Below are 27,048 nucleotides of genomic sequence, written 5' to 3'. Positions count from 1 at the left end.
CCAAAATTCTTTTCTCCCCCAAATCACGTCACTGCACCTCCTACCTTCCACGTTGTGGCTTCTTTCTCCCCCTTGTACAGTCTAATGCAGTTTGTTCTCTCATTCCTCAGATTGATTTCCTGGGTGTTCAGAATGACTTGATAATTATATAGCTGTGTACTAAGGATGAGGCAAGCATAATGTCCTCCTACATCTCCGCCACCTCAACTCCTCCCTAAATATTTCTTAATAAATGAAAAAAAATTGCCAGAATAATTTCATTCCCATATATCCAACTGCATCCCATAGGTTCTTAGGAAATACAGAAAAAGTATGATATCTCACAGAAATTGCATTCTTTTTATTTACCCAGCTAGATATAAGTAGTACTCATTTTGCAAAAAAGGAGACAGTATTATTAAGTCATACAATTAAATTTTAATAATGCTATTTTTAATAGTTGCTCTTTCCTTTTATCTGAGTAAATTTTAATTTTGCAATTTCAAATAAGTCCGAATTAATCACATAGGTCTTAAATTTATAAATAAAACTGGAATATAGCCACATGGAAAGTGCAGACTATTCTACTGGCAACATTCCCAATGACTCTTTATGGAATTATTTCTTCAAATTAAAATTGGACAGATGGAAACCAATCCCATTTATCTTGGAAATAGTATAACCTGGAACCAGAATTTCCTTTAGCAAAATAATTATAGGAATTTTGGAAATTCTTTTTTTTTTTTTTTTTTTTAGATTTTATTTATTTATTTGAGACAGAGAGAGAGCGAGAGAGAGTGCACAAGCAGGGGGAGCAGCAGGCAGATGGAGAGGGAGAAGCAGGCTCCCCGCAGAGCAGGGAGCCTGCAGCGGGCACCATCCCAGGACCCTGGGATCATGACCTGAGCTGAAGGTAGACGCTTAACCAACTGAGCCACCCAGGCACCACTGGGAATTCAATTTTTTATAAGACTTTTATTTATTTGAGAAAGAGCGCTTACGGGGAGGAGGTGGGCAGAGGGAGAGGAAGAGAATCCTGAAGCAAACTCCCCACTGAGCGCGGAGCCCAAGGAGAGGCTTGATCCCATGACCTCAAGATAATGACATGAGCTGAAACCAAAATTCGGATGCTTAATGGACTGAGCCACCCAGGTGCCCCTGGATATTCAGTTTTTAATAAATGAAACCCTATAAGCCTTCCTTTTTTCAACTAATAGTAAAAACTGACTAATAGGCAAATAAGGGAAGGAGATAACAGAATGGATTACCCTCAGAGTTCAAATGTGTAACACTTAACCGCCAAGTTTTAGGGCTCAAATAAATTTCTTAAGTATTTCTTGATTAAAATGGACCAAACTTAAAAAGCAGGCAAATGATATTTATAGTACTTCAGGAATGGCCATTCAGATGTGAAAAAATTGTTTTGTGTCATTCTGTTACTCTTAAGTGAAGTTTAATGGCTGATTAAATTTCATTGTAGAAACTTAACTGGGAGTAAGTGTTTAAAGCTTGATTTCTATCGGAAACCTATCCCTAATAAAGGAAAATGATTCTATGTATAAGGGAAGGTAGAATGAAAGGTTCATATATAGGAATCATTGTAATATGTTCTTACTACTTTACTGCCTTGTATACTTGTCAGTTTGTAAACTAAAGAAATCATAAATCTGATAATAGGAACTGGTCCAATGTTACTACATAAAATATTTGAAACTTGATGAGAGGGTAGATTCTAGAAGTTTTCATCACAGGAAAAAAACATGTACTTTTTGGAAATACATGAGGTGATAGATGTTAACAAAACTTACTGTGGGAATCATTTCCCAGTATATGTAAATCGAGGTACTATGCTATACACCTTAAGTTTATACAACACTGTATGTCAATTATATCTCAATAAAACTGAAAAAATTTAAAAGTTACTACCTAAAAACTGTCTACTTTCTCCTAGATGAGCAAGATGTCTTAGGAAGCTGCCAACACATTTTGGGAAATTTGAAAGGCATATTAGGATAATAAACTCTCTCAAAATGTTCTTGAAAATACAATATTTGATATGATTCTAATTTAATTGCTTCATTACTTTTCATAATGAAAAATAATATTTGATGTTCAAAATAACTATATGGAAAGGTTGCAGGCTTATCTTCACCCATCATTCCCTCTGAAATCCTTTTTTCTCTGCTTAGTGCTATCAAATTTAACAAGCTCATTTTTTGGTCAGACACTTTAATTTGTGACTGTTCTTTTTGTTCTCTTGAAGCATGTCTTTGTCTTTTTTTTTTTTTAAGATTTATTTATTTTAAACAGAGAGAGGCAGAGGGAGAGAGAACCTTAAGCAGGCTCTGCACTCATCACAGAGCCCCACGTGGGGCTGGATCTCAGGACCCTGAGATCAGGACGCAAGGCAAAAGCAAGAGTCAGATGCCCAACCGACTGTACCACTTAGGCGCTCTGAAGCATGTCTTTTTTTTTGTTTTTTTGTTTTTTTTTAAGATTTTACTTATTTGTTTGAGAGAGAGAGGAGGGAGAGAGCATGGGAGCACGAGCAGGGCGGAGGGGTGCAGAGTGAGAGGGAGAAGCAGACCCCTGCTGAGCAGGGAGCCCAACATGGGGCTTAATCCCGGGACCCTGAGATCATGACCTGAGCCGAAGGCAGATGATTAACTGACTGAGCCACCCAGGTGTCCCAAGCATGTCTTTCTACACCGAAGCAGATTGATCGGTTCCCTCTCGGCGTTAATATTTTCTGTCTTCATGCTGACCTCTCTCTTGTCTGATCTTTTTAACAATACCTCGTTATAATTTTCTTTCTTTTCCTGTCATTTCAAGAATGTGAGCAACTTGCCTGTGCTCTAAGTGTCCCTGCTTGCCCTTGCCTTCTCCCCTATTTCTTTATTAAGGGACAAATCTGGCCAGGACTTTGAATATAATTTGACTCTTCAGTATATGCAGAGGGAAACCAGCTATTTTCCCTCTTGAGCGTAATTTAAATAGTTTACCCAGCACATTAAGTTAGTGTCCAAAGAGTCATGCTGTCCCTGCCATTTTGTCTTTCTTGTTGTCTCTTAAATCCTATATGGTAGAAATTAAAGTACTTCACTCTGTGGCTTGAACTGTGATGGGGTTTTAGGAGGGAATATTAATTACACCCTCATCCGAGTTTATAACCAACTGAGAAGTAGCTGTAGAAATAAGGCAGACAGAGATTAAAATGTCAGCTAATTATTCGTAAAGATGAACTAGAATGTGGTTTGGAATTTGGACACATTGGGCTGATTGCTACCTTCCCAAAATGGAACGTATGCACATCAAGTTGGCCAGTAATAGACTTCCTGCAGAGAAAAAGGAACTTACACATGAAGGAGGAGGAGAAAGGATAGATTCCTAGATTCAAATTTTGGGGACAGAAAGAGAAGGGTCTGCTGATCTGCTCATGTTCTGTTCACCCAAATTCACTGATTCAATATGTTGCTTTTCCTAGGATGGCAAGTCATGCTGGAGGAGGCGGGTTGAAGATGGAGCTTTTTTTTTCCTCCTCTACTTTACCTTGTGAGTGAATAGGCTCCTCTATGTAAACATAATAAGTAGGAGGTAAGAATCCCCACCATTCTCTTCCTGTCAGCCTCCATTTATTTTCATCTTCTTTTCACCGGCCCAGTAAAACTATCAAGTCTCATTAAATGAAAATGCCAGGAGCCCTCTGCTCTCTCTCCATCCCCACTCTTCACATGCATGACTTCCTTGCATTAACCAGGATTGATCATTTTAATACTCTTACCGTTGAACAACAATCAAGTGAGCACTTTTGCTGTCAGATACTATGTTTCGTCTCAGATGCCAAAATGAACAAAACAGACTGTTGTCAAGAGGTTCAATGAACATCTATCCAACATGTTTTATTTATGAATTGTTCTATTTAAGTCAGTTGGTATTGTCCTACCAGGATATTATTCTCCTTAAATATTTAGACCTTGTTTCACCATGTCACTTCTTGATGATTACAAATCATTCTCTGAAGGCGGAAGTTTCCCTATACTTCTATTTCTTCTTGCTAAGTAACTCTTGGTCCAGGTGTTTTTTGTGCCTCTCTGGGGATTAGTTCAGTAACTTTTCTTTGTGGGATGTTCCCTGTAGGGAGTGGTTTTAATGTTTAGCTGTATATCAGAGTCATGACTCCTCTATTTCCCAGGTGTTTTGTAGCTCAAGGGCATTGTTCTTTGACTAACTTGTCCCTTCTGTGTCTGATTTGCTGCTTTATGTGTCCAGCTGGTCTCATTTCACCAAAGGCTAGTCAGCTTGCTGTGCCTGGTTGTATGTTATACATAAACTCTGTTGTGAGATTCTGTTTGTAATTACAAACAGCCCCTGAAAAGCCTGTCATTGGTTCTCCCAAGACCTCACATTGGCTTCATCTAGACCCTTTGTTCTGCTTCTCCTCACTTCATTTTCTCCGGTCAGTTCACTGCATTAAGTCTTCTGTCCACCCCACTTTAGTAGGACCTTCCTTGACTAGACCGCCAACTTTGTCTTTTATGCCTTTAATCCAGTGGTCAGATTTGTGTTCTGAACTTAATCAACCCATCAGCAGAATTCACAATTTGAGTAGTTGAAGTTCTCTTTGCTCTTGGTTTAGCTTTCTTAATTTATTATCTCACTGGGTGTCTGTTCTCCATCTCCGTTGCTGACTTCTCTTCCTCTGATCTCTGACCCTAAGGACCTGCACACTTCCAGGTTATGATATGATAGTGCATTCTCAGCAACTGTGCCATATGACAGGCCTGATACCCTAGGCTGTGAACTGTGAAGTCGGACAGTGTTCATTCTTCCATTTGGTCTCTGTGGACCTTGTAAAAAATTCCTCACTATAAACTCAGATTCTTCAACTGTAATGTGGAGATAACAGTATCTGTTACACAGGTTATTTTTGATAATTCAATGTGCAAATAGATGTGGAATCCTTAGAAAGTGCAGGGTTCTCAGTGAGTGTCCTGTAACTGTTATATCTTACCTTTATTATCATTTAAAGTTCTAGATGGGTATTCTGTGATAGTGCTTGTACTAATGTGCCCATCTTCCATTTTTGAGTGAGGTTTTTCAGAATTACACAAAAGAATATTCTATGAAAAGAAAGTAAAAAAGTATAATCCCTAAATCGTGGATACATTCTGAAATTGGCTGTAATTGCTAAAAGCTCAGATGAAATATTTGTGTTTCAGAAAGTTCCTTTATCTTTCATTTCTGGTATCTTTTTTCAAAAGAAAATATGTAAGAAGAGCATCAGGTGTGTGGCCAATTTTCATTTTGTTGCTTACTGTTCTTTGGCCATAGCAGAGGAAAATGCAGTTATTTTAAGTTAATCAAAACGTCTGGTCTTTGAAATGACCTTACAAAAGTGAAGTAGAAACATGTAAATGAAATACCCCTTCAAAAAGATGCAATTTTATAAAAATAATAAGAGTGTGTAGATGGCAATTCTTAATTATATGTTCAAAGAAAGTAGCTCCCGGTAATTTATCCATCATCCTCTATTTTCTTTGAATACCTTGTAATCTAGCCTATTTTAATTTTGTCTTCAGTAATTACCTTCATTTCTTATATGCTTGTTTTGTCCTTTTGTGAAACAAATGTACATGCTTATTATTACAGCACAGGAAACTACAGAAAATAAGGGAAGTAACATGGCTTACAATTTCCATTATACTTTGATATTCATTTCTCCATCATGGAGATATTTTTGTTGAGTTTGCCATAAAATGTATTTAATGTAAGATTAAAATGGTTATTGATTTTGTAAATAAATGTGTTACGATTCAATAGTTTTAAATTATTTATCACATTTAATCAAGTATTGTTTTTAAAAATTTCTGATTCTACCATATTGATTAAAACTCAGTCATTGTCCTGAGAAAATTCACCCAAGTAACTGGCACCCTTGGCTAACATAGCTCCTGCTACTTGATCTTTTGGCATTATGGTACAGACATTAGATTGAATACTAATTATGCAGGGATACTATCTGGATGGTAGACATGCCACTTTTGTTCAATATAATGACCACTGGCACATCCAAAGGATGATTACCATTACTGTATTATGACACTATGTGTGTGTGTGTGTATCTGTATCTGTATCTATATGTCATGGTGCAATTCTCTAAATCTGTTTGATTAAATATTCTGTATATATATTAAGAGTATGAATATAGGACAGAAGCGGTAAGCTTGTGATTCTAGTCAGTCAGGACTGCTCATGTATCTCTCTCTTTACACACATCAGGGCATTTCTTCATCTTAATCTGTATCATCCTCTCACCCTCTTGCAAGCTACTACTTGCCCTGAACTACTGGGGAAATTTCATTGACTTCTCTCTTAACCCCCTTTTGCTCACTTTACTATTAAAAGAGCACATTACTTCCATAAGCACATAAAAACATTCAGTGGCCTCCAGTTATTCTTATCCCAAATCCTCACCATACCCAGCATGGTCTTCCCTATTTTGCTCTCTTCATTTCTCTCTCTCTCTTTTTTTAAGACTTTATTCATTTGGCAGGAAGAAAGAGAGGGAGAGCACAAACGGGGAGCTGCAGGTGGAAGAAGAGGCAGAAGCAGGCTCCCCACTGACCAGAGAGCCCAACATGGGGCTCGATCCCAGGACCCTGGAATCATGACCTGAGCCAGAGGCAGACACTTAACCTACTGAGCCACTCAGATTCCCTGCCCCCTTCATCTCTTGAGAAGTTCTTCCAACTCCTTCTGTTCCATCCATAATAGTTCTTCCTTACATGGGCCAAGCTGGTTTCCACCACGGAAAATTCCCACATGCTGCTCTGATAAATTGAAGGTGATTTGTCCCTCCATATCCAGCTAACTCTCACTCACCTTTCACGTTTGGTGTATTGGTCTCCTCTTGGGGAAATCCTTAGCAGTCAGGGTCCCAGCACCTATGCTCTCCTAGCCTCCTTTACTTATTCACGGTAGCAGTTATCATTGTAATAATTTTAAAACTAGTTGTGTCATTGGCAGTTTATTGTCAGTCTTATTCTATTGACCATAAGCTCAATGAGGACAAAGCCCTCAATTAGTATTTACTGAATGAATAAAGGAATCGAAATGTAAATATAAACATAAACTATAAGAAAAATGTTCTTTTTTAAATACTTTATTTATTTATTTTTTTAAGGAAGAGAGTCAAGCAGGCTCCTTGCTGAGTGCAGAGCCCAACCTGGGGCTCATCTCATAACCCTGAGATCATGACCTGAGCAGAAATCAAGAGTGAGATCCTTAACTGACTCAGCCACTCAGGTGCCCCAGAAAAATCTTCTTCTTCTTCTTCTTTTTTTTTTGAAGATTCATTTATTTATTTTAGAGAGAGCGAGAAAGAGAGAGAGATGCACACGAGTGGGGGAGGGGCAGAGGGAAGAGAGCAAGAATCTCAAGCTGACTCTGAACTGTGCATGAGCTCGTTGCTGGGCTTGATTCCACGATCATGAGATCACAACCTGAGCCGAAACCAAGAGTCCGATGCTTAACTGTGCCAACCAGGCGCCCAAAAAATGTTCTTTTAAAACTATGCTTAGATATTGGCCTTGGAGACAATATTTTCTCGCCCATATTCATGAATTTTGCCACAGCTATGAAGTTTAACTGACTTGGAATCTATAGGTCTTAGTGGTTCATGAACATTTTCTCAGTATGGGGGACAATTGACAATGGGAGGTTTTCTGAGAAGACAAGCCTGTGCTAACCATTATACACTGTAAGATAGAAAAAAACAACAGAAGTGAGTACTTACATACCTGTTCAAACATAACTGAAGTTAAATAGATACTTATTCTGAATACTGATTTCATGAAGTGTCTTTTAATGTTTAAAAAGTGTAGAAAATTTCTCCAATATTAAAAGGATTATTACAGTAGTACTAAGGACAGTTGACTTGCAGCTTTGAATTTTTAAAATATTTATTTGAGAAGCCTGCATTTATTCTTTTAAAGTTACCAGCTATATTTATCATGAAACTGATTTTATCCAACAACCACATAATATACTGACTTAGCTGTTAACAACTCAATGGCTACAGATTCTGTCCAAATTGGGAACATGGCAAAGGGCTTATTTCTTAATTGAGAATATGATTTTTCTAATAAAATATGAGACTCCAACAGATCAGCTTTAAAACATAATGTAGAATCATGATTATTTTAATCATGATTTTTGTCAATGCTGATTCTGTCCCTCTTCCTTAGGGGCTTATATCCAATGTATTTGAGTTCTAGACAAGGGAGATATACGTAGCATGGAAATTTGCTCACATCGTTATTACTTGATTCACCGTCTGTCCCCAGCTGATAATTACATCTCTATTTTTACCAATGGAGATTCTTATAATCAGAATTATTACAACAATAAAGACAGATCCGCACAGGAGTTTCAATGCTTCGGAAGCTAAAATTAGTTTCTCATTTCCTAGTTTCATTTTGACACTGCCATTCCCATAAAGGCTTCAATAATTAAATGGAAATACTTGTGGATATCAACTATATACAGTATTGGCATCTCTGGAGGTAAATTAGCATACACAGTGAAAGTGAGAGGGACGAAGAACATGAGGGAATGATTTATATGGAGAGGGAGAGGGAAAGTTAGCTCCTCAAAATCGGCTTTTATACAATCAAGTTTTGGAGAATCAGGAAGATGAAAGATCTTAAAGTTTTTTCAAGTACAAAATGTATACACCTTCTTTGCTAAGTAGATGTAAACTTTGTGTTATCACAGTATAGTACTTTTCATAAGGCAGCTATACTTTGCTGATTCATGTGTTAGCTCTTTTTAATTAGCATTTGAAAAGTTTTGGGGCTCCATGTGCAGTGATCAAAAATGTGTGAGCACATATAGCTCACAACTGGCATTGAACTTGCACAACCTCTTTGCCTTCAACAGTTGTCACTTTGTTTAGGCAGCATTTGTGTCAAAGAACCCTCTAGAAATGCACAATATTCACAGAAGGAAACGATAAAACAAAGTACCCTGTAGAATTTGATGTATCTGGTGAAATCTAATTGTATTTTGCTGGTTTCAAAGCTCTAAGTTAGAATTTCATTGCAGGGATACACAAAATCTAAGTACGGGACAGCAAATAAATGCTTACAATTGCTTTCGTTCTGGCACTTAGACATTTTTTTCCTTAAGGTTCTCTAATTATTAAGATATTTTAACTTAATAGATATTTCTAAGTTCATCTATCACACAGGAATCAAAGCAAAACAGACCTGTCCTAGATTCGGCAGCACACTTACTAAAATTGGAACGATACAGAGATTACATAGCCCCTGAGCAAGGATGACACAAAAAGCAAAACAGTCCTAAACCATAAATGCTGACCAGAATCACAAAAAGATATCCCTAAAATCTGAAAGCAAAACAAGCTAGGAACTATGGAAAGTAGCCTAGTTTATCACATAAATAAAAGAATTGATCTATATCAGAGTTTCTCAACTTCTGCACTATTTGGAACAGCTCATTTTTTGTGGGAGACAGTCTTGTGCATTGTGGGATGCTTAGCAGCTTCCCTGGCCTCTGACCACTAGATATCAGTACCACACATCCTCCCCGGGTTGTGACAACCCAAAATGTCTCCCCTCTTTGCCAAATGTCCCCTAGGGGAGGAAGCTCAAAATCATTCCCTCTCACTGTTTGAGAATCACTGATCTAGCTAAAAGCTTGTCAATTGGAGCATATCCAGGTGTATTTGGTAGATTTTTAGAAGGAGGATTGCTGGATCAAAGGGATGGAGGACAGTGCCTGGTGCTTCATAGTGTCACAGAACAGTGAATGGCCAAACACTGATTTTTTTTCCAAACTGACAGGTGAGGGAAAAAAGTCTCTGTGTTGATTTGCTTTGTATATTCAAGCTTATTTTGACAGGACAATTTTTACTTACTCTGTTGTCAAGGGGATCACCTTAACAGAATTTGCTACTTCTTTAAAGCCATGCTTCTCAAACTTGGTCATTGTTCAGACAATTTAAGGAAAGGACATAAGTTATTCTGGTCTCCCTCTGTGGGCTTCAATTATTTTTACTAGGCAATTACTTATGTAGGTTCAAACAAATATATGAAAAAGCATAACTGTAGCTTACATCTTCTATGCAGTTATAAAAATGAAGTAATCACTGTATAAATTAAATAATAACGGAACAATCAAACCAAAATGTTTAAATTAACAATGCTAATTGAATGTGGCCATTGATATACTGTGAACATTGAATCACCACAGACAACATGACTATGGAACTGCTTGTTAAGGAGGATACTTAATGTGTTTGCCTTGGCCTTCGCTATGGAGCGCCACAGGATGTGGCAATCTGCCCTCCATTGCTAAGCTACTCTATCACCTTAGGGCTCATGAAAAGATCCAGGAAAGCATGTGGCCTTTTTTTTAGTACAAAATTAACATTAATGTATACAGCCTTTCTTCCCAGAACCCCCTTCCTCCAATTGTAGAAGCATTTCTGGAAGTTTTGTCCCCCAGGCCCAGGGATATGCGACCCCTCCTGGCTGCCTGCTCTTTAGAGGGGAACTCATTCTCACCTGTGCAATTGTATTTTAATCTTTCTCAAGAAGTGACAGTATTGGTGGCCAAGAATTTTTCTTTCCTGTCAAATTATCAACATTATCAATTGTGTTTTTCAATTATGACTGTATTACTATAAAGTATCTACTAACATGGTCATGACTGTCTTTAAAATGGCCTTGGATATTTATGCCTAATTAATAAATGGTACCAGAATAATATTTAGGAAGCAGTAAAAAAATGAAGCTTCAAGAAGAACATAAGTTATAAACATCATAATCACTCCATTTTATCTTTTCTTTGGTCATCATACGTTTCTAGTTTTAAGTTTTAGTATCTGTTCACATTTAGCTTCTTTGTGTTAACTTAATGATAATGAAAAACGTCAGGAAAAACTAGAAGGGGGGGAGATAATTTTCTTAAATATGGGCAGAGTCAATGCCCACATTTATACTCAAATTTTTGTGATTCAGAGCTTTTTGCTAAGTAGTTGAAAACCAATTTAGGACAGTTTGTGTGTACAAGAATCATAAATTTCTTATGAGTGTTGTGTGATGGTCTGAAGTATTTTAACAATTCTGTTTTATGCATATATGTACATATTAATTGTCTTCTGTCATTCCTTGTTCCAAATGTATTTGATGTGCTTCACTGGAAGACACACTTATAAATAACACCAGTAAATATAAAGGCAATTGTTCAAAATTATGAAAAAATAAGAACAATTACAACAAAACTTCAGCACAGAATATTAAATTCAACTCTTCCTGGATGGCAAGGTAGAAAGGGAAATACTACGCATTACATATTTTTGTAGTTTGGTAAAGGAAAATGCACATTGCTTCATAACACCATATCCTTTTGAGAAATTTGAGGTACTTTTTCATTTTTAATATTTTGAGATACAATGTACTACATAATAATTGTCAATGATGTAAAATTATGGCTTTTTTAAAAATAAAAATGGAGAAATATTATTTCCATGGCCTTTGGCCATTTTATATTTATTTCAATAAAAATCAAAGTCCTAATATTACAACTTAACTCAGTGAAGACATTTTGACTGGGTGCAGAGCTCATACAGCTTTAATCAGTCTGATAATCATTTTATTTTATTTATTTTATTTTTATAAGATTTCATTTATTTATTTGACAGAGAGAGAGGGAGAGAGCACAAGCAGGGGGAGCTGCAGGCAGAGGGAGAAGCAGACTCCCCACTGAGCAAGGAGCCCATTGCAGGGCTCAATCCCAGGACCCCAGGATCATGACCTAAGCAGAAGGCAGACGCCCAAACGACTGAGCCACTCACGTGCCCCTCTGATAATCATTTTAGAACAGGAATTAGCAAACTTTTTCTACAGAAGAGTTTCATCGAAGTATTTTACACTTTGTGGGTCATATGTTCTTTATCACAAATACTCACTTCTGCCATGGCAGCATGAAAGCAGGTATAAACAACTTATAAGTGAATGGGCTTACTGTCTTCCAATAAAACTTTATTCACAAAAACAGGTGGTGGCCTGGAATTGACTCATACATATCATGCATCCTCGAGTATATTCTTAAATACTAATTATCTTAATGATCCCTTTAGCTTTTTAGCTGCTCAACATGATCACTAGTACATTCCAAACTGAAACACTACCAGAAAAATGCAAAAATGGAGAGGAATGGATAAACAAACTTGCATATATTTATACAATTGAGTACCACTCTCCAATCAAAAGCAACAACCTAGTGATATGTGGATCAACATGAATGAACCTCAAACATTTCCTGCCGTGTGAACATACTGTGTGATTCCATTTATGTAAAGTTCTAGAACAGGCAATGCTAACCCAGAGTAAAAGAAATCGGAATAGAGGTTGCCGTGCATGTGGTCAGTTACTGGGAAGGGGTACGAAGAAACTTATTTCAGTGGATGTAAAATCTACTTCATTTAAAAACAAAAAACAAAAAAACTCCGCCTCATTTTTTAAAAGGGTAAAAAAAGTAAAAAATTGCTCAAGAAGTCCTTCACCTGCCAGAACCATCCCGATCATAACAGGAATGTCAGTGACCTGGGACTGAGGTCAAACTCATAATTTCACTGATATGCAGATGGCACTTATTTAATTATTTCAGAAGTTAGGTTTCATGTTTACGTACAGTTTGACTTATTTTGCTTTATGGCACCAGGACAGATACGAGAAAGGGAAGAAAGCTAACATATCTAGAGAATTCATGATGTGCCAAACATTGTGTTATGTGTGTTACATGTTACCTAATCTCGTAAATCTGTGATACAAACACGAGTAAACTGAGACTTTACAAAATTATGAAACTTGTCCAAGGGCACGGACGCTACATCACAAAACTATACAATCCTTATCTGTCTAATCACAAATTCTAGTTCCAACCTTAGTATCACTAGCAATTTACTCCCAGAAGACTCCAAGAGACTGCACTGATCACAAATTGTCATTGTAAAGGGTTTCCCCTTTAACTGTGGCTTAAAAGATGTGATCAGAGATGTTGGTAAATCTTAAATACCTGGTGAGGCTGAGCCAGCAGCACTTCAAACACTTTTTTTTTTCCTTTTGAAAGATTTTTGTTTTAAGCAGTCTCTACCCCCAACATCAGGCTCGAATTCACAACCCAGAGATCAAGAGTTGCATGCTCTACCAACTGAGCCAGCCAGGCGCCCCCTGAAACACTTTAAACAAAACCCAGTCTGGTGAGAGTACTTTTGGGGGTAAATTTCCATAGCAGATCAGCAGGGAATGTTCCTAATGTTTGCATCGAAGCCCAAATAGGTTGTTTGCAGCTTCTGGTCATGGCCTTAGGCTCTGGCATCACAGATAACTGTCCGTTTTGGGATTCGTGTCTCAGTAGTACGTGTGTGAAAGACCATAAAGAAATGTGAACTTAGGGAAGGAAGCTGTCCCCGACAAGATGTTGCAGAAAGCCGTCAGTTCAAGAGCTGGTGTCAGTAAAGCATGTTCTTCTCCCTTTTCCATAACCACCACATTTACCATTTGACCTAAAACATGGTTTGCCCATTGTACAGTGGCCTAAACTCCATACCCGTCACACACTGAAGTGATAATAATGGGGTGTCATGCTGTAATATGTCTGTGGACACTAGTAATACAATTTAAAAAATGAAATTCTTTCTCAGGCAATGTCATGAGGCTTTTGCAAGTATTTTCACAGAAAATATGCGTTTTCTATGTGAAGAAAAGTTAAAATGACTATTTCACAGTCAGCCATTTTGAACAAAACTCCCTCATGCATCATGCCTATTATCCCAATTCTTGGGTTTATCTTCCAAATCTCTTATTTTCTTTATAAAATATTCTCTGCTGGTTAATTTGCAGGGTCCATTAGATATAAGCTACCATTTCTTTTTTTTTTTTTTAAAGATTTTATTTATTTATTTGACAGAGATAGACACAGCCAACGAGAGAGGGAACACAAGCAGGGGGAGTGGGAGAGGAAGAAGCAGGCTCACAGCGGAGGAGCCTGACGTGGGGCTCGATCCCATAACGCCGGGATCACGCCCTGAGCCGAAGGCAGACGCTTAACCGCTATGCCACCCAGGCGCCCCTAAGCTACCATTTCTTAGTAAACAAGTGGAGATCAGATAAGATGCCCTCCAAAATGATTACCCCAAAAGGAAAATGTAAAGTTTAGTATAAAATGTATTTCTGTAGGGGCACCTGGGTGGCTCAGTTGGTTAAGTATCTGCCTTCAGCTTGGGTCATGATTCCAGGGTCCTGGGATCCAGCCCCGTGTCTAGCTCCCCGCTCAGTGAGGAGTCTGTTTCTCCCTCTCTCCCCTGCTCATGCTCTTGCCCATTCTCTCTAAAAAAATAAAATCTTAAAAAAATAAAAATAAAATGTATTTCTGTAATCAAATTTATAACCACCTGCATTTTTAATTTTTTTAAAAAGATTCATTGATTTATTTGAGAGAGGGAGAGGGAGAAAGCCTGTGCACCTGCAAATAGTGGGGGAAGGGCAGAGGGAAAGGGAGTGAAATCCTCAAGTGGACTTCCCACTGAGCTCGATTCCAGGACCCTGAAATCCTGACCTGAGCCAAAACCAGCAGTCAGCCACCCTACCGACTGAGCCACCCAGGTGCCCCTATAACCACCTGCATTTTTTAAAGAAAACACACGATGACTTTGCCAAAACATTAAGGCATTCATTTTTCACTTCAGATACTGTTTCAGCATGCTATAGTTCTCTTTGTTTTCCTAATGAGCATTTTTAAACATCTCTTATTTTATTCAGTGTCTCAAGTCACACTAATGACAGAGTGCCTGATACGATCTGGAAGTTTCCCATAATGCTGGCCATTACTGAGCTTGAAGTGGAAGGTGTCATTGACATTGAAAGAGGCCCAGTTTCTTTAAGTCATCTATTACTTGGCTTTAGGCTGACACATCAGAGAAGGTAATATATCAAGCAAAAGTATGCGGCTCAGTTTTGTTAATGCAATTTATGCTCAACTGTGACACGAATTTTAAGATGGAAAATCCTATTAGGTCCTCATTTGCTCCTTAAGCCTGAGCAGCACTGGTGTTATGCTCAAACTTTATGCATTTAATATTCATTAAAATATAGTGCCTGCAAAGTGAACACTAAAGAAAGTGGGATGCAAATGGAAATAACTCAATATTGTTTAGGAAAATGTTTCTATTGGTTTTCAATGGGCATCCCAATGCATTTTATTTTTTAACATGTGGGATTTGTTTTCCTCATTAAGATTTAAAGGCTCTATCCTATGAAAACGTCAAGTAGAGATGACTGGACGACACATTAATTCCACTTTCTATCTTATTTTCCTGCTCTACCATAACTAGACGTCTTTACTGCACTTGTGATAGGAGATGCTACATGATGACATTTAAGCCTCTTATTTGCACCTGTGCAATATACTGCAAGTACCCCTTTACTTGAATACAAATGCTCCCTGTTATTTTATATTTTAAATGCTAACTAGAAGCTGGTATTAATCATTTTTTTCTTTACCACATGCTAGAAAAATGCTATGTTTTTATTTGAGGAGACCAGATTCTTCCATAATGAGGTTTAATTGTCTACTCAACAAGACTGCTGAACTTTGCTGAGTGGAGAAATGAGAGGTTCATATCCCCAGGTCATATAAATACTTGTCCCACTGGCACTGGGCAAGTTATAAGAAGTACAAATTTGGAAAAGCAGGACCTAACTTACGGATTTTCCTCATTTTACAACTGCCAGAAGAATGTTTTGGCATGACTTGCCTCTCTGAGCTTTGTGGTGGCTTAGGATGGTCCCTAGCCCTACCATAGAAATGAACTGCACAAAAGCACTGTGTATGTATGAATGCATTCTGTGCGCTTAGGTCAACATTCATGACCATTAAAATGTCTGATTACCTATTGCAATCGGACTTCTCACCTTTGCTAGCACAGGCTCTCAGCTGACCATTTTGATTATGTTATAATATTGTTCATTAAACTACATTCTGCCAATTAACTGCAAATATTGCGAGTTATTAGAGTCTTTAAAAAAATCTAAATTCATTTAATGCCTTCAAAACAGTTTTTCAGGCTTAGGGAAATGTTTTCAACTGTTTTTATCAATAATCAATGTGCTCCTCGGAACAAATGTTAGAAACACGTTGCTTACTTTGAAATATTAACAAAGAACAGTTGAAAATAGGTCACAAGAAATTATATGTATGTATTTTTACTTCATCCAATGTTGAAACCATTTCCTTCTTCCTTTTAAAAAAAATATTTCGATCACACTCCTATCATTTTAGCTTAGCTGCTTCTCTCTTCATGTTTGAGCTAATGCAATTAGCTCTTCATCAGTCTCACTTCCAATCCACCTTACAAAGTGCCATAAAACTAATCTCCCTTATACTTTGCTATAACATGTCACTTCTCTTATCAAAGTATTCTAAGTTTCCGTGTTGCTTATGCAGGACAGCATTCCAATTATAAATGCTGTCTATAGTACTAGCCTACTCAGACTTTCCAGGTTTCCTCTATGCTTCAAATACATCCTCTGTTTCAGTCTCTGCAAAGGGTCACTATTTCCAGAACCTTTCTTTTGATCCCTCCCTCTCAGCTGCCTTCATTTTCTTTAGGCTCCTAAAATACTCTTCTCATCTCCTCTCCATTTACTTAAATCCTATTTTCAATGTTCACATCCTATTTTATGATGCCAACATATTGTTGACTTGTGTATTTACTTACTGAATAACTTACTTTCTTACTATTTGGTGGATAGTTCTGAGTTTTAATACAACTATAGATTCCAGCATATATTTAATATAGCTGTAGATTCATGTAAACATGTTCCCAGTTTTCTGGGATACACACCCGGGTGTGAAACTGCTGGGCAGGGCTGTGCTGAGAAATACTGGAGCCAGAGGCACAAGGGAAAATCAGTAACATTGATCCTTTCTCCAGTCCAACTTCGGATATTTTGTATTTCATGGATTTTTGCATTAATTTTGGTGTCTGAAAATATTACACTGAAATAACATTTACTTTTTTGGCTTTTATTTCTAAAGATTTTATTTATATGTTTGACAGAGAGAGAGCATGAGCACATGAGTGGGGGTAAGGGTAGAGGAAGAGAGAGAAGCAGGCTCCCTGCCGAGCAGGGAGTCCAACTTGAGGCTCAATCCCAGGACCCTGACCTGAGCCAAAGGCAGATGCGCAACCAATTGAGCCACCCAGGCACCCCGAAATGACATTTAATTTGATTGTTTTTTGACATGCTCTGAAATTTTGTTGAGGTGACACATAAGTTGGACTTTGTGTGTCATTTTGCTGTTTGTTTTTTGTGTGATTATCTTTTTATCCTCCATTCTTCATTACTGCTTTCTTTTCTGTTAAATGCATATTTTCTTGCTTCACTCTAGTTTTGACCCTATTTCCGGGTAAGTTTATGTTTAACTTTATGAGAAATTGTTGTTATCCAGAGTGGCTTTACCATTTCCTATTCTCACCATCAATAAGGGAGAATTCTAGTTGCTCCAGGGCATTCCTAATACTTGGCATTGTCAGATATTTAGATGTTGATGATATTGTTGATATGGATGAGGATGAGAATGATGGTGGTTTTAAGGATGCCTAATAGATATGTAGGGAATTCTCTTTGTGGTTTTAGTTTATATTTTCCCTAATTGCTAATGATATTGAACTTCAGTTGATGTGATTGCTTGCCATCCATATACCTTCATACGTAATGTATTTCTGATGATTTTTGTGTGTTCATAAATGATACTGGAATTTTACTTTTCTTACAATGTCTTCATCTGGTTTAGTATCAGGATAATTATGTGGCTCATAAAATGAGCTGTGAAGTGTTCCTTCCTCTTCTATTTTCTGGAAGAAACCGTATAGAATTGGTGTTATTTTCTTTTTGACTGACAAATTCACTAGTGAAACTATCTGGCTCAGAATGTTCTTTTTTGGAAGGACTGTTTTTAAGTACAAATTTAATGGCCATAATAGATAAAGGGTCCAGTTTCATTCTTTCACAGGGGGATATCTAGTTTTCTCAGTACCATTTACTGAAGAGAGTATTCTTTACCAACTGTGTTCTTGGCGCCCTTGTTGAAGATCGGTTGACTGCAAATCAATATATTTTAGGGCTATTCTGTTCCATTGGATCATGCTTTTAAAAATCAATTCTGGGGTGCCTGGATAGCTCAGTCAGTTAAGTATCTGCCTTTGGTTCAGGTCATGACCCCACGGTCCTGGGATCAAGCCCCATATTAGACTCCCTGCTCAGTGGGGAGCCTGCTTCTCCCTCTTCCTCTGCTCCTCACCCCCTACCCTTGTGCTCTCTTTCTCTTTCTCACTCACTGGAGCTCTCTCTCAAATATATAAATAAAATCTTTATTAAAAAAATCAATTCTGCCAATCTTTGCCTTTTAATTGGTTTGTTTAATCCTTTTACATTTATTTTAATTCTTGACAAGTTGGGCTTTGTGTGTCATATTGCTATTTTCTTTTTGTATGATTATTATCTTTTTATCCTTTATTCTTCCATACTGCTTTCTTTTCTGTTAAATACATATTTTCTAGTTGACCATTTAAATGCCCTGTGTTTCACTTACTACATATTTTTGAGCTATTTTCTTATTGGTTGCCCTAGGGATTATTATCAACATATTATTAACATATTAACAACTATTATCAATCTATTTTGGATTAATACCAATTTAATTTCAATATCATACAAGAACATTGCTTCTGTATAGCTTCATTCCCCCTCCTTTGTGCTTTTATTGTCATACAAATTACATGTTTATACATTCTGTGCCCATTAATAATGGTTTATAATTATTGCTTTATGCGGTATTGTTTAAATGAGATAGGGGAAATATTATTAACACAAAATACATTTATATCGCATTTTGTATTTGCCAATGTAGTTATATTTACCAGTGTTCTTTACTTCTTCATGTGGATTCAAGGTACTGTTGACTGTCCTTTCATTTCAGCCTGCATGGACTCCCCTTAATATTTATTATAAGGCATGTCTGTTAGCGACAATTGTGTTTGTTTATCTGGGTATGTCTTAAATTCCTCATTTTATAGAGGAATTTTCCTGAAGATAGAATTCATGGTTTATAATCTTTTTCTTTTAGCACTTCTAGTGTATCATCCCACTACATTTTAGTCTCCATTATTTTTGATGAGACATTACTATATTATAAATCTCTTGTATGTGATGAGTCTCTTGCTCTCTGCCTCTCTTTTGACAATTTGATTAAGATATATATAAGTGTAGATCTCTTTGAGTTTATCCTAGTTGCAGTCTGTTAGACTTCTTTGCTGTATAGATTGCTTTTGATCAACTAGGGATGATTTGGCCATTATTTCTTCAAATATAGTTTCTGCCCACTTCTGTCTTCTCTCACTCCCCTTCCCTACCTCAAATATGTATTTCTAAGAGTTTTATAGTTTTAACTCCTATGCTTAAGTCCTTAATTCATTTTGAGTTAGTTTTTATATATGGAGTAAGGAGAAAGTCCAACTTCATTCTATTACATGTGAATGTTGTTTTCCCAGCACAAATGGTTGGAAAGACTATATGTGCCTATTGCATAGTTTTGGTACCCTTGCCAGAAATCATCTGACCATATATGTAAGGATTTATTTCCAGTTTCTCAATTATATTCCTTTGGTCTATATGTTTGTCTTTATGTCAGTATAGCACTGTTTGTAGTAGGGTTTGAAATCAGAAAGTATGACTCCTACAGCTTCATTTTTTTTCTGTACTATTTTGGCTCTTCAGGGTCCCTTGAGGTTCTATATGGATTAGGATGAGATTCTATATAGATTAGGATTTCTATTTCTGCAAAAAGTGTCATTGGGATTTTGACAGCAATTTCATTGAATCATTAAATGGCTCTGGGTAATATTATCATATTAAATAAATTAAGTCTTCCAGTCCATGATAATAGGTTGTGTTTCTGCTTTATTATGTCTTCTTTAATTTCTTTCAATTATGTTTTGTAGTTTTCAGAATACGAGTGTTTCACCTCCTTGGTAAATTTGTTAGTATTTTATTTTATTTAAAAGATTTTATTTATTTATTTGACATAGAGAGAGACAGCCAGCAAGAGAGGGAACACAGCAGGGGGAGTGGGAGAGGAAGAAGCAGGCTCCCAGCGGAGGAGCCCAATGTGCGGTTCGATCCCAGAACGCCAGGATCACGCCCTGAGCCGAAGGCAGCCGCTTAACGACTGGACCACCCAGGCGCCCCTGTTAATATTTTATTTTTGATGCTATTGTGAAGGGATTATTTTTCTCACTTCCTTTATAGGATGATTCATTGCCAGTGTATGATAATCCTTTTCAGTTCAAATATATACTGTTCATTTTCTCTTATATTGATTACTGAGAGAGGGAAGATATATTCTCCAAGTATGTGAATGTGTCCAATTATCCTTTCCATTTTGTCAGTTTTTGTTTCATGTATTTTTAAGCTCTCTTTTTAGAGCTAAACCAATTTTAATTTAATTAGCTTTACTTTTTGCATGGTACATTCTGTATTGTCTTACTTTTATCCTAATTATAATATGCTTAAAATGGATTTCTTGTAGATAACATATATTTGGGTATTTTAAAATTAATTCCATAATCTGGTTTAGCATTTTAATACTTATTTTCTGTTTTATCCCTCAGGAGCTGCTGCTGGTGGTGGTCATGGTAGTTGTCTTCTCTCCTTTCCCCTCCTCCTCCCCTTTATGCTTCTCAACATCTCTTCCTTCTTTTCTTCTTTTTGTGTTTATTGTTTCCTGCTTTCATAGGGATTACTTGAATATTTTAGTAAACCATTTTATCTTTTGTTTTTTAGTATATAATTTTGCATTTGGGGAGGGTGAGAGGAGGGTCAGAGGGAGAGGGAGACAGTGAATCTTAAGCAGGCTCCATGCCCAGCACGGAACCCAACTTGGGGCTCGATCCCGTGACCTTGAGATCATGACCTGAGCCAAAATCAAGAGTCAGGCTTAACCGACTGAGCTACTCAGGCACCCCTTTAATATACATTTTTGAATAAAATACTAGTTTCTCTAGAGTTCACTATATGCATTTTAGAGTTAATATTTTACCACTTCAAGTGAAATGTAGAACTCTTACCACCATATATATCCCTTTCTCTCCTTTATTTTTTAGTTGTCGAATGAATTACATCTACAGACATTTAACACTGAATCAGACATAGTAATAACTTTTGCTTTCAACAGTACATGTTTCAAAGAACTCAATAGGAGATGATATATATAGATATATACCATTTCTGTCACTTTTCCTTCATTCATAATGTTACAAGTTTCTGTGTTTCCCTTCACTTTTGAAAAATTTCCTGTAGCATTCCCTTAGTTTCCTTCATCTGAGAATGTCTTTAATTCAGTTTAATTCCTGACATTTACTTTTTCCGGATACAGAATTCTGGGTTTAACTGTTTCATTCAGCACTTCATAGATATATCCCCACTGGCTTCTGACCTTCAAGGTTTCTGAAGAAAAATGTACAATCCTTCAAATTGTTACTCCCCCATATGCAATGCATTAGTTTTCTCTGGCTATATTCAAAGACTTTTTATTTAGTTTTCATACTTTATTCAGTTTTCAGATTATAGTTTTCCTGGGCATAGATTTCTATGTGTTAATTCTCTTTAAGATTAGTTGAGTTTTGGAACCTGTAACTTCTTGAAATTTTTAGGCATTACTTCTTCAAATGTTTTCTGACACAAATTCTTGTCTTCTCCTAGGACTCTAATGACACAAATGTGAGATGTTTTTGTGATTCTCCACATATTGTAGAAGTTTTATTTTTTTTCACTTTCTTTGTTATTCAGATTGGATAATTACTATTGATGTATCTTCAAGTTCACTGGCCCTTTATTCTGTCATTCCCATTCTGCTCTTGTGGATTTCCAGTGAATTTTTGTTCATTATTTTGTTTTATATGTATTTGCATATTGATATGTTTTGCATTTATATTCGTTTCAAAAGTATTTTATCATAAAGTTGGAATAGTTGCTTTAAAGTCTTAATTTCAACATCTGTTTCATCACCATATTGGTTTCTGTTAATTGTCTTTTCCCTTGAATGTTTTTGAGATTTTCCTATTTCTTTTATGTCAAGTAATTTTTTATTTTATTTGGACATTTTGAATACTAGGTTATTCTGTAGAAAATGTTGTTTCCATCTTAGCAGGAAAGCTTATTTAAGTAGAGGCTACAATTTCTACTCTGTCTTCTGTGGACTAATACTCTTATGTCAGTTCATTTTTTTTTTTTTAAGATTTTCTTTCTTCCCTTCTTTACAGAATGCGAGTGGGAGGACAGGGAGGGAGAGAAGGAGAAAATCTCATGCAGACTCCCTGCTGAGCCTGGAGCATGATGTGAGGCTGGATCTAAGGAGCCTGAGATCACAACCTGAGCCAAAATCAAGAGTCAGATGCCTAACTTGCTGAGGCACCTAAGTGCACCTCCCATGTCAGTTCACTTTTTAAAGTGTTTGCAATACTCTTCAGTTCTATGTATCTCTTCATAAAGAGTCAGGACTGAGCTGGTGGTCTATCTCATGGTTCAATTCTAAAAGTCTTTCATATGTTGTTTATGATCAGATTGATGTATGAGCATTTCTGCAGCAAGTCCTTGAGTTCACACCAAACTTCATGTGATTGTTTTGTTGAGCTCGCTCCTCACTGTCATCTCCTAGCTTGATGTGTCCCCCTTCTGTGGCTATCTGGTTAGAAACTGGGGAGCTCTCATACATTTCTATGTATACCTCAGTTTCCAAGAAATGGGAGGGTAGAGTAAGGAAAAAACAATGGCAATTTCTGCCCCCAATCTTAGTATCACATTTCCTCTGGTCACAGAGGAAGTTCCCTTTCTTCTGAGTTGTGAGGATTGTCTAGTGCCACTGATTTCACAATTGCCACCTCCTTTGCTGCCTTGGGATTGCATGGGTGGTAGAAAAGGGGGGGGGACTAAAATAAAACTTGACATCTTTTCTACATTCTCTGACTCTTATTGGTACTCTTGCTCATTTCTCAGATAAGAAAAAGAGAGACTCCCTTGAAGCTATTTCTATTGACAAGTGATGCTCAGTTCCGGGTTTGTGGTTGTCTTTCACTCCAGGCCTGGGCCTAATGGAGGAAAAAAAACCAAAGAGGATAATTACCACTAAATCATATTACTTTGAGTTTGGGTCCTACCCCAATCTGCCTGCTACAATTACTTTTTAGAGTATTTCAATAACTTCTTCACAAACTCAAGGATTTTAGTTGCATGCAGTTGAAGAACACATTTGAGTGTACTTATTCCATTATAACTGAAACCAAGATGTTTTCTTTACTTTTAATGACTATAACTTTGATTCCCAACCAGTTAAAGACATATTCCTTAGGCAATAGACATGACTTCTCTTTGTAATTTAATCATTGTCTTGTGTAATCTCAGATCATCTAGTATTTGAAATCAATATTTGAAAAATAATTTAGAAATAACTCAGTTCTGTTGTTTATGTAACAAAATTGCCCAAGATAAATTTTCTAGTCAAATAGGATGCAATTTAATCTTTGAAAAATTTCTGTATTTATGAATAGGAGACATAAGATGACAGTCACTTTTAATATCAAAAAGTAAACAAACATCAAAACAATGATCTGGTCTGGGGCACCTGGGTGGCTCAATCGTTAAGCGTCTGCCTTCGGCTCAGGTCATGGTCCCAGGGTCCTGGGATCGAGCCCTGCATTGGGCTCCCTGCTCTGTGGGAATTCTGCTTCTCCCTCTCCCACTTCCCCTGCTTATGTTCCCTCTCTCGCTATCTCTCTGTCAAAAAATAAATAAAATCTTTTAAAAAACCCAAAACAATGATCTGGTCATTGGTTTAAAGAACTATGCAGTTATTTACTTATTTTTTAATTCTATAACTTATTGACTTAATCAATAGATGTTTATTTAGTTGAGGCACCACACTAGTTACTAAAGGCAAATACAAAGAAGACGGAGCTTTGTGAAAATTTGACTAGAAGGGAAAATAATAATTATGTTTCGTTCTTTGTGTTGTTACCATTGTCACATTACAAACCACTCCCAAAAATTGTCCCTTAAAACAATTGCTTTATTGTGTTTATTTATTCTGTCTATCAAGAATTTGAACTGAGTGCAGATTGTTTGTCTTTCAGCCACCACGTCTGGGGTTTCAGTTGGGAAGACTGAAAGGCTGGCAGGAACTTGATAATTGAGGCTGAAGTCCATCTGAATGTTTGTTTACTCACATATCTGGTGGTTGAAGTAAACTTCTTACATAGTGCATCAGAGTTCTAGGAGACTCTGAACTGAATTTCCTTTTATTCCTCAGCCTCAAAAGTCACAGAGAATTATTTTACCATACTTATCTGTTAAAAGTCACAAGCTTGCTTAGATTCAAGGAGTAGATACTTAACTCTTCATCTCAAAGAATGAAATTCCCAGATCATACTGTGCAAGAGCATGTGGGTTTTGAGAGATTGTTACAGCCATCTTTGGGAAAAACAATCCGCCACAACTCCATAGGATGTAAGCTGCACAGGGTTTACGTATCATTTATATTTGCAAACTCACCACCTGTATTTTCAGTATTTCAATATTGACAGAATATTTCAATAACAGACATTTTAAACTGAGTTTTGAAGGTTAAACAGTTGTTTGCAAGGAATATAAAGGAGGAAGATAAAGGAATTCCAGGACGAGAAAACGGTGGGTACAGTGGCACAGAATACATGAAACAGTGTGTTCTATTTGAAGAACTGTGAAGAGTTATAATAATTGAAATTTATTGTACCAAAATGAAATTGGGAGCATATGAGGCTGGATAGGTTTTCATTAACAAGTCCTTAACAAGAAGACTACATGGGTCCCTAGAGTCTATGATTTATTTCACTTTTTGGGCCTGTTAAGAAGACAACTGATTTTGGCAATATTCATCATTCATGTATTCAATAAAGAATTACTATGCCAATTCCTTGTTCCAGTTCTCTGTTCCCATAAGAGCTCTGCTACAGTTACAGAAAATATTTGCCTATCACCATATGTATTTCACTCACTGACAAGAATATGAGCTCCTAGAGCATAAGACCCAACATGTAGCAGAGTAAATGACATATTAGAATTTAGAAATGTGTGGGGCGCCTGGGTGGCTCAGTCAGTTAAGTGGCTGCCTTCAACTCAGGTCATGATCTCAGGGTCCTTGCCTCGAGCCCCAGTCTGGCTCCCTGCTCAGCGGGGAGTCTGCTTCTCTCTCTCCCCCACCCCTCCCCCCTGCTTATGTGCTCTCTCTCAAATAATATCTTTAAAAAAAAAGATTGTTTCATTTTTCTAAAAACATAGAATTTAGAAATGTGTGTACACACACACACACACACACACACACACACACACACACACACGGAGTTTAGCAGAAAGAAACTGAGCTGTGATGCAGACTCAGCAGATTCATCCAAGCTCTTAACTCCAAATTTGGAGTAAGAAAACCTACTACTTCTCTCTCTGCATTGGTGAGTTACTGGATGCAGGTAGGCCCTCAGCGAAGCAAGGACATCTTTGGATAAAGCAGCTCTTTTTAGGTGAGGACAATTCCCGCAGAGCCCTGACAGCGCAGTGCTGTCAGCCAGCTGCACTCTCACCAGCTGGGGGAGTAAGTCCTTTATTCATGAAAGGTGATCTGCGCAGAACATCGCAGTGCATCTGCACCTACTGATTTCCACTCATTCTTCAGGTCTCAACCTAATGCCATTTCTTTCTGGAATCATACTAGAAAGCTAGAAATATGTTCTTATAACACCACATCATCACTCACTTTAGTAACAATCCATGTTGTCTTTACTTGCACAGCATCCACTATCACCATGAGCCTGAGTTCAGTGAGGTAGGAACTGTGGTCATCTTGTTCAATCACTGAATCCCCAACAACCAGTATGGTGCCATGCACGTAAGAAATGCTTAATAAGTATACTCAGAAACAATGAAAATCCCCAAGCATTTCAGTTTCCACGAGAAGTAACAAGTTAATGATGACCTCACTTATTGCTGAATATAACTTTGCCTTGAAGTATACCTGGAAAAAAGAACCTTGGTCTGTTTCTTGGGTTTCTGGGGAATACTGGTATATATAATGAATTACTATTTCTTTTTTTTTCCTTTTTTTAATTATTGTTATGTTCCGTTAGTTACCATAGAGTACATCGTTAGTTTTTGATGTAGTGTTCAATGATTCAGTAGTTGCGTGTAACACCCAGTGCTCATCACCACATGTGCCCTCCTTAATATCCATCACCCGCTTACCCCGTCCCTCCACCTCCCTCCCGTCTGTAATCCTCAGTTTGATTCCCAGAGTCCAGAGTCTTTCATGGTTTATCTCCCTCTCTGATTTATTATTTCTAATCATAGATTTTTGCAAACTTTTTAAAGAAAAATCTTAAAAGAGCAGTCTAGGTTTATGTGCCAATCCCTTCCCCTTTTTTAATCAATAGAACCTTTATCTATATATGGAGGCTTCTCAAAGTAAACTGTTTATTGTAAAGAACAGGATTTTTTTTTAATGGGTTAATCAGCTCCAAAGAAACAGAATTTGTGGGCATGAAAGAGAGCTCGGCTCCTCCACTAATTGATGAAATGTTTTGCACAACTTACCCAGTTTGGTCAGCTTGAAAATATTCCCTTCGAAATCAGGAGTGCAAAAATGAATTTCTACCTATTTGGTAGGCATTAGATTGTACTATCCTAGTTGTTTACTCTGAGAAATTTGCCTCTTGGGTAGAATATCGGTTTTCCTTCATTTAGTTCTGTATGTTCATCTGGCCTATATAACACTTGGGGATTGCCCAGAGCCTTTGCTACTAGGATTTTATTTTAGATGTTCTACATTGCAAGTTTCTAGCATAGGTGAAAATGAGCCAAACATGCCAGATATATCCACCTAAACTGATTTCATAACTTC

The 27,048-nt window shown here is 37.1% G+C and overlaps 1 non-coding gene across 1 annotated transcript; it reads left to right on the top strand.

Moving 5' to 3' along the window:
* Positions 1 to 9,250: 9,250 nt before the first annotated feature.
* LOC117797546 lies at positions 9,251 to 9,354 on the top strand. The gene has a single exon (XR_004622559.1). It is a non-coding gene; the product is annotated as a U6 spliceosomal RNA (small nuclear RNA).
* The last annotated feature ends 17,694 nt before the right edge of the window (positions 9,355 to 27,048 follow it).

This window comes from Ailuropoda melanoleuca, chromosome X (assembly GCF_002007445.2).
Source record: "Ailuropoda melanoleuca isolate Jingjing chromosome X, ASM200744v2, whole genome shotgun sequence".
NCBI lineage: Eukaryota > Metazoa > Chordata > Mammalia > Carnivora > Ursidae > Ailuropoda > Ailuropoda melanoleuca.
The sequence above is the reverse complement of the archived record's forward strand: the minus strand, read 5'-3'. Positions and strand labels throughout refer to the sequence as shown.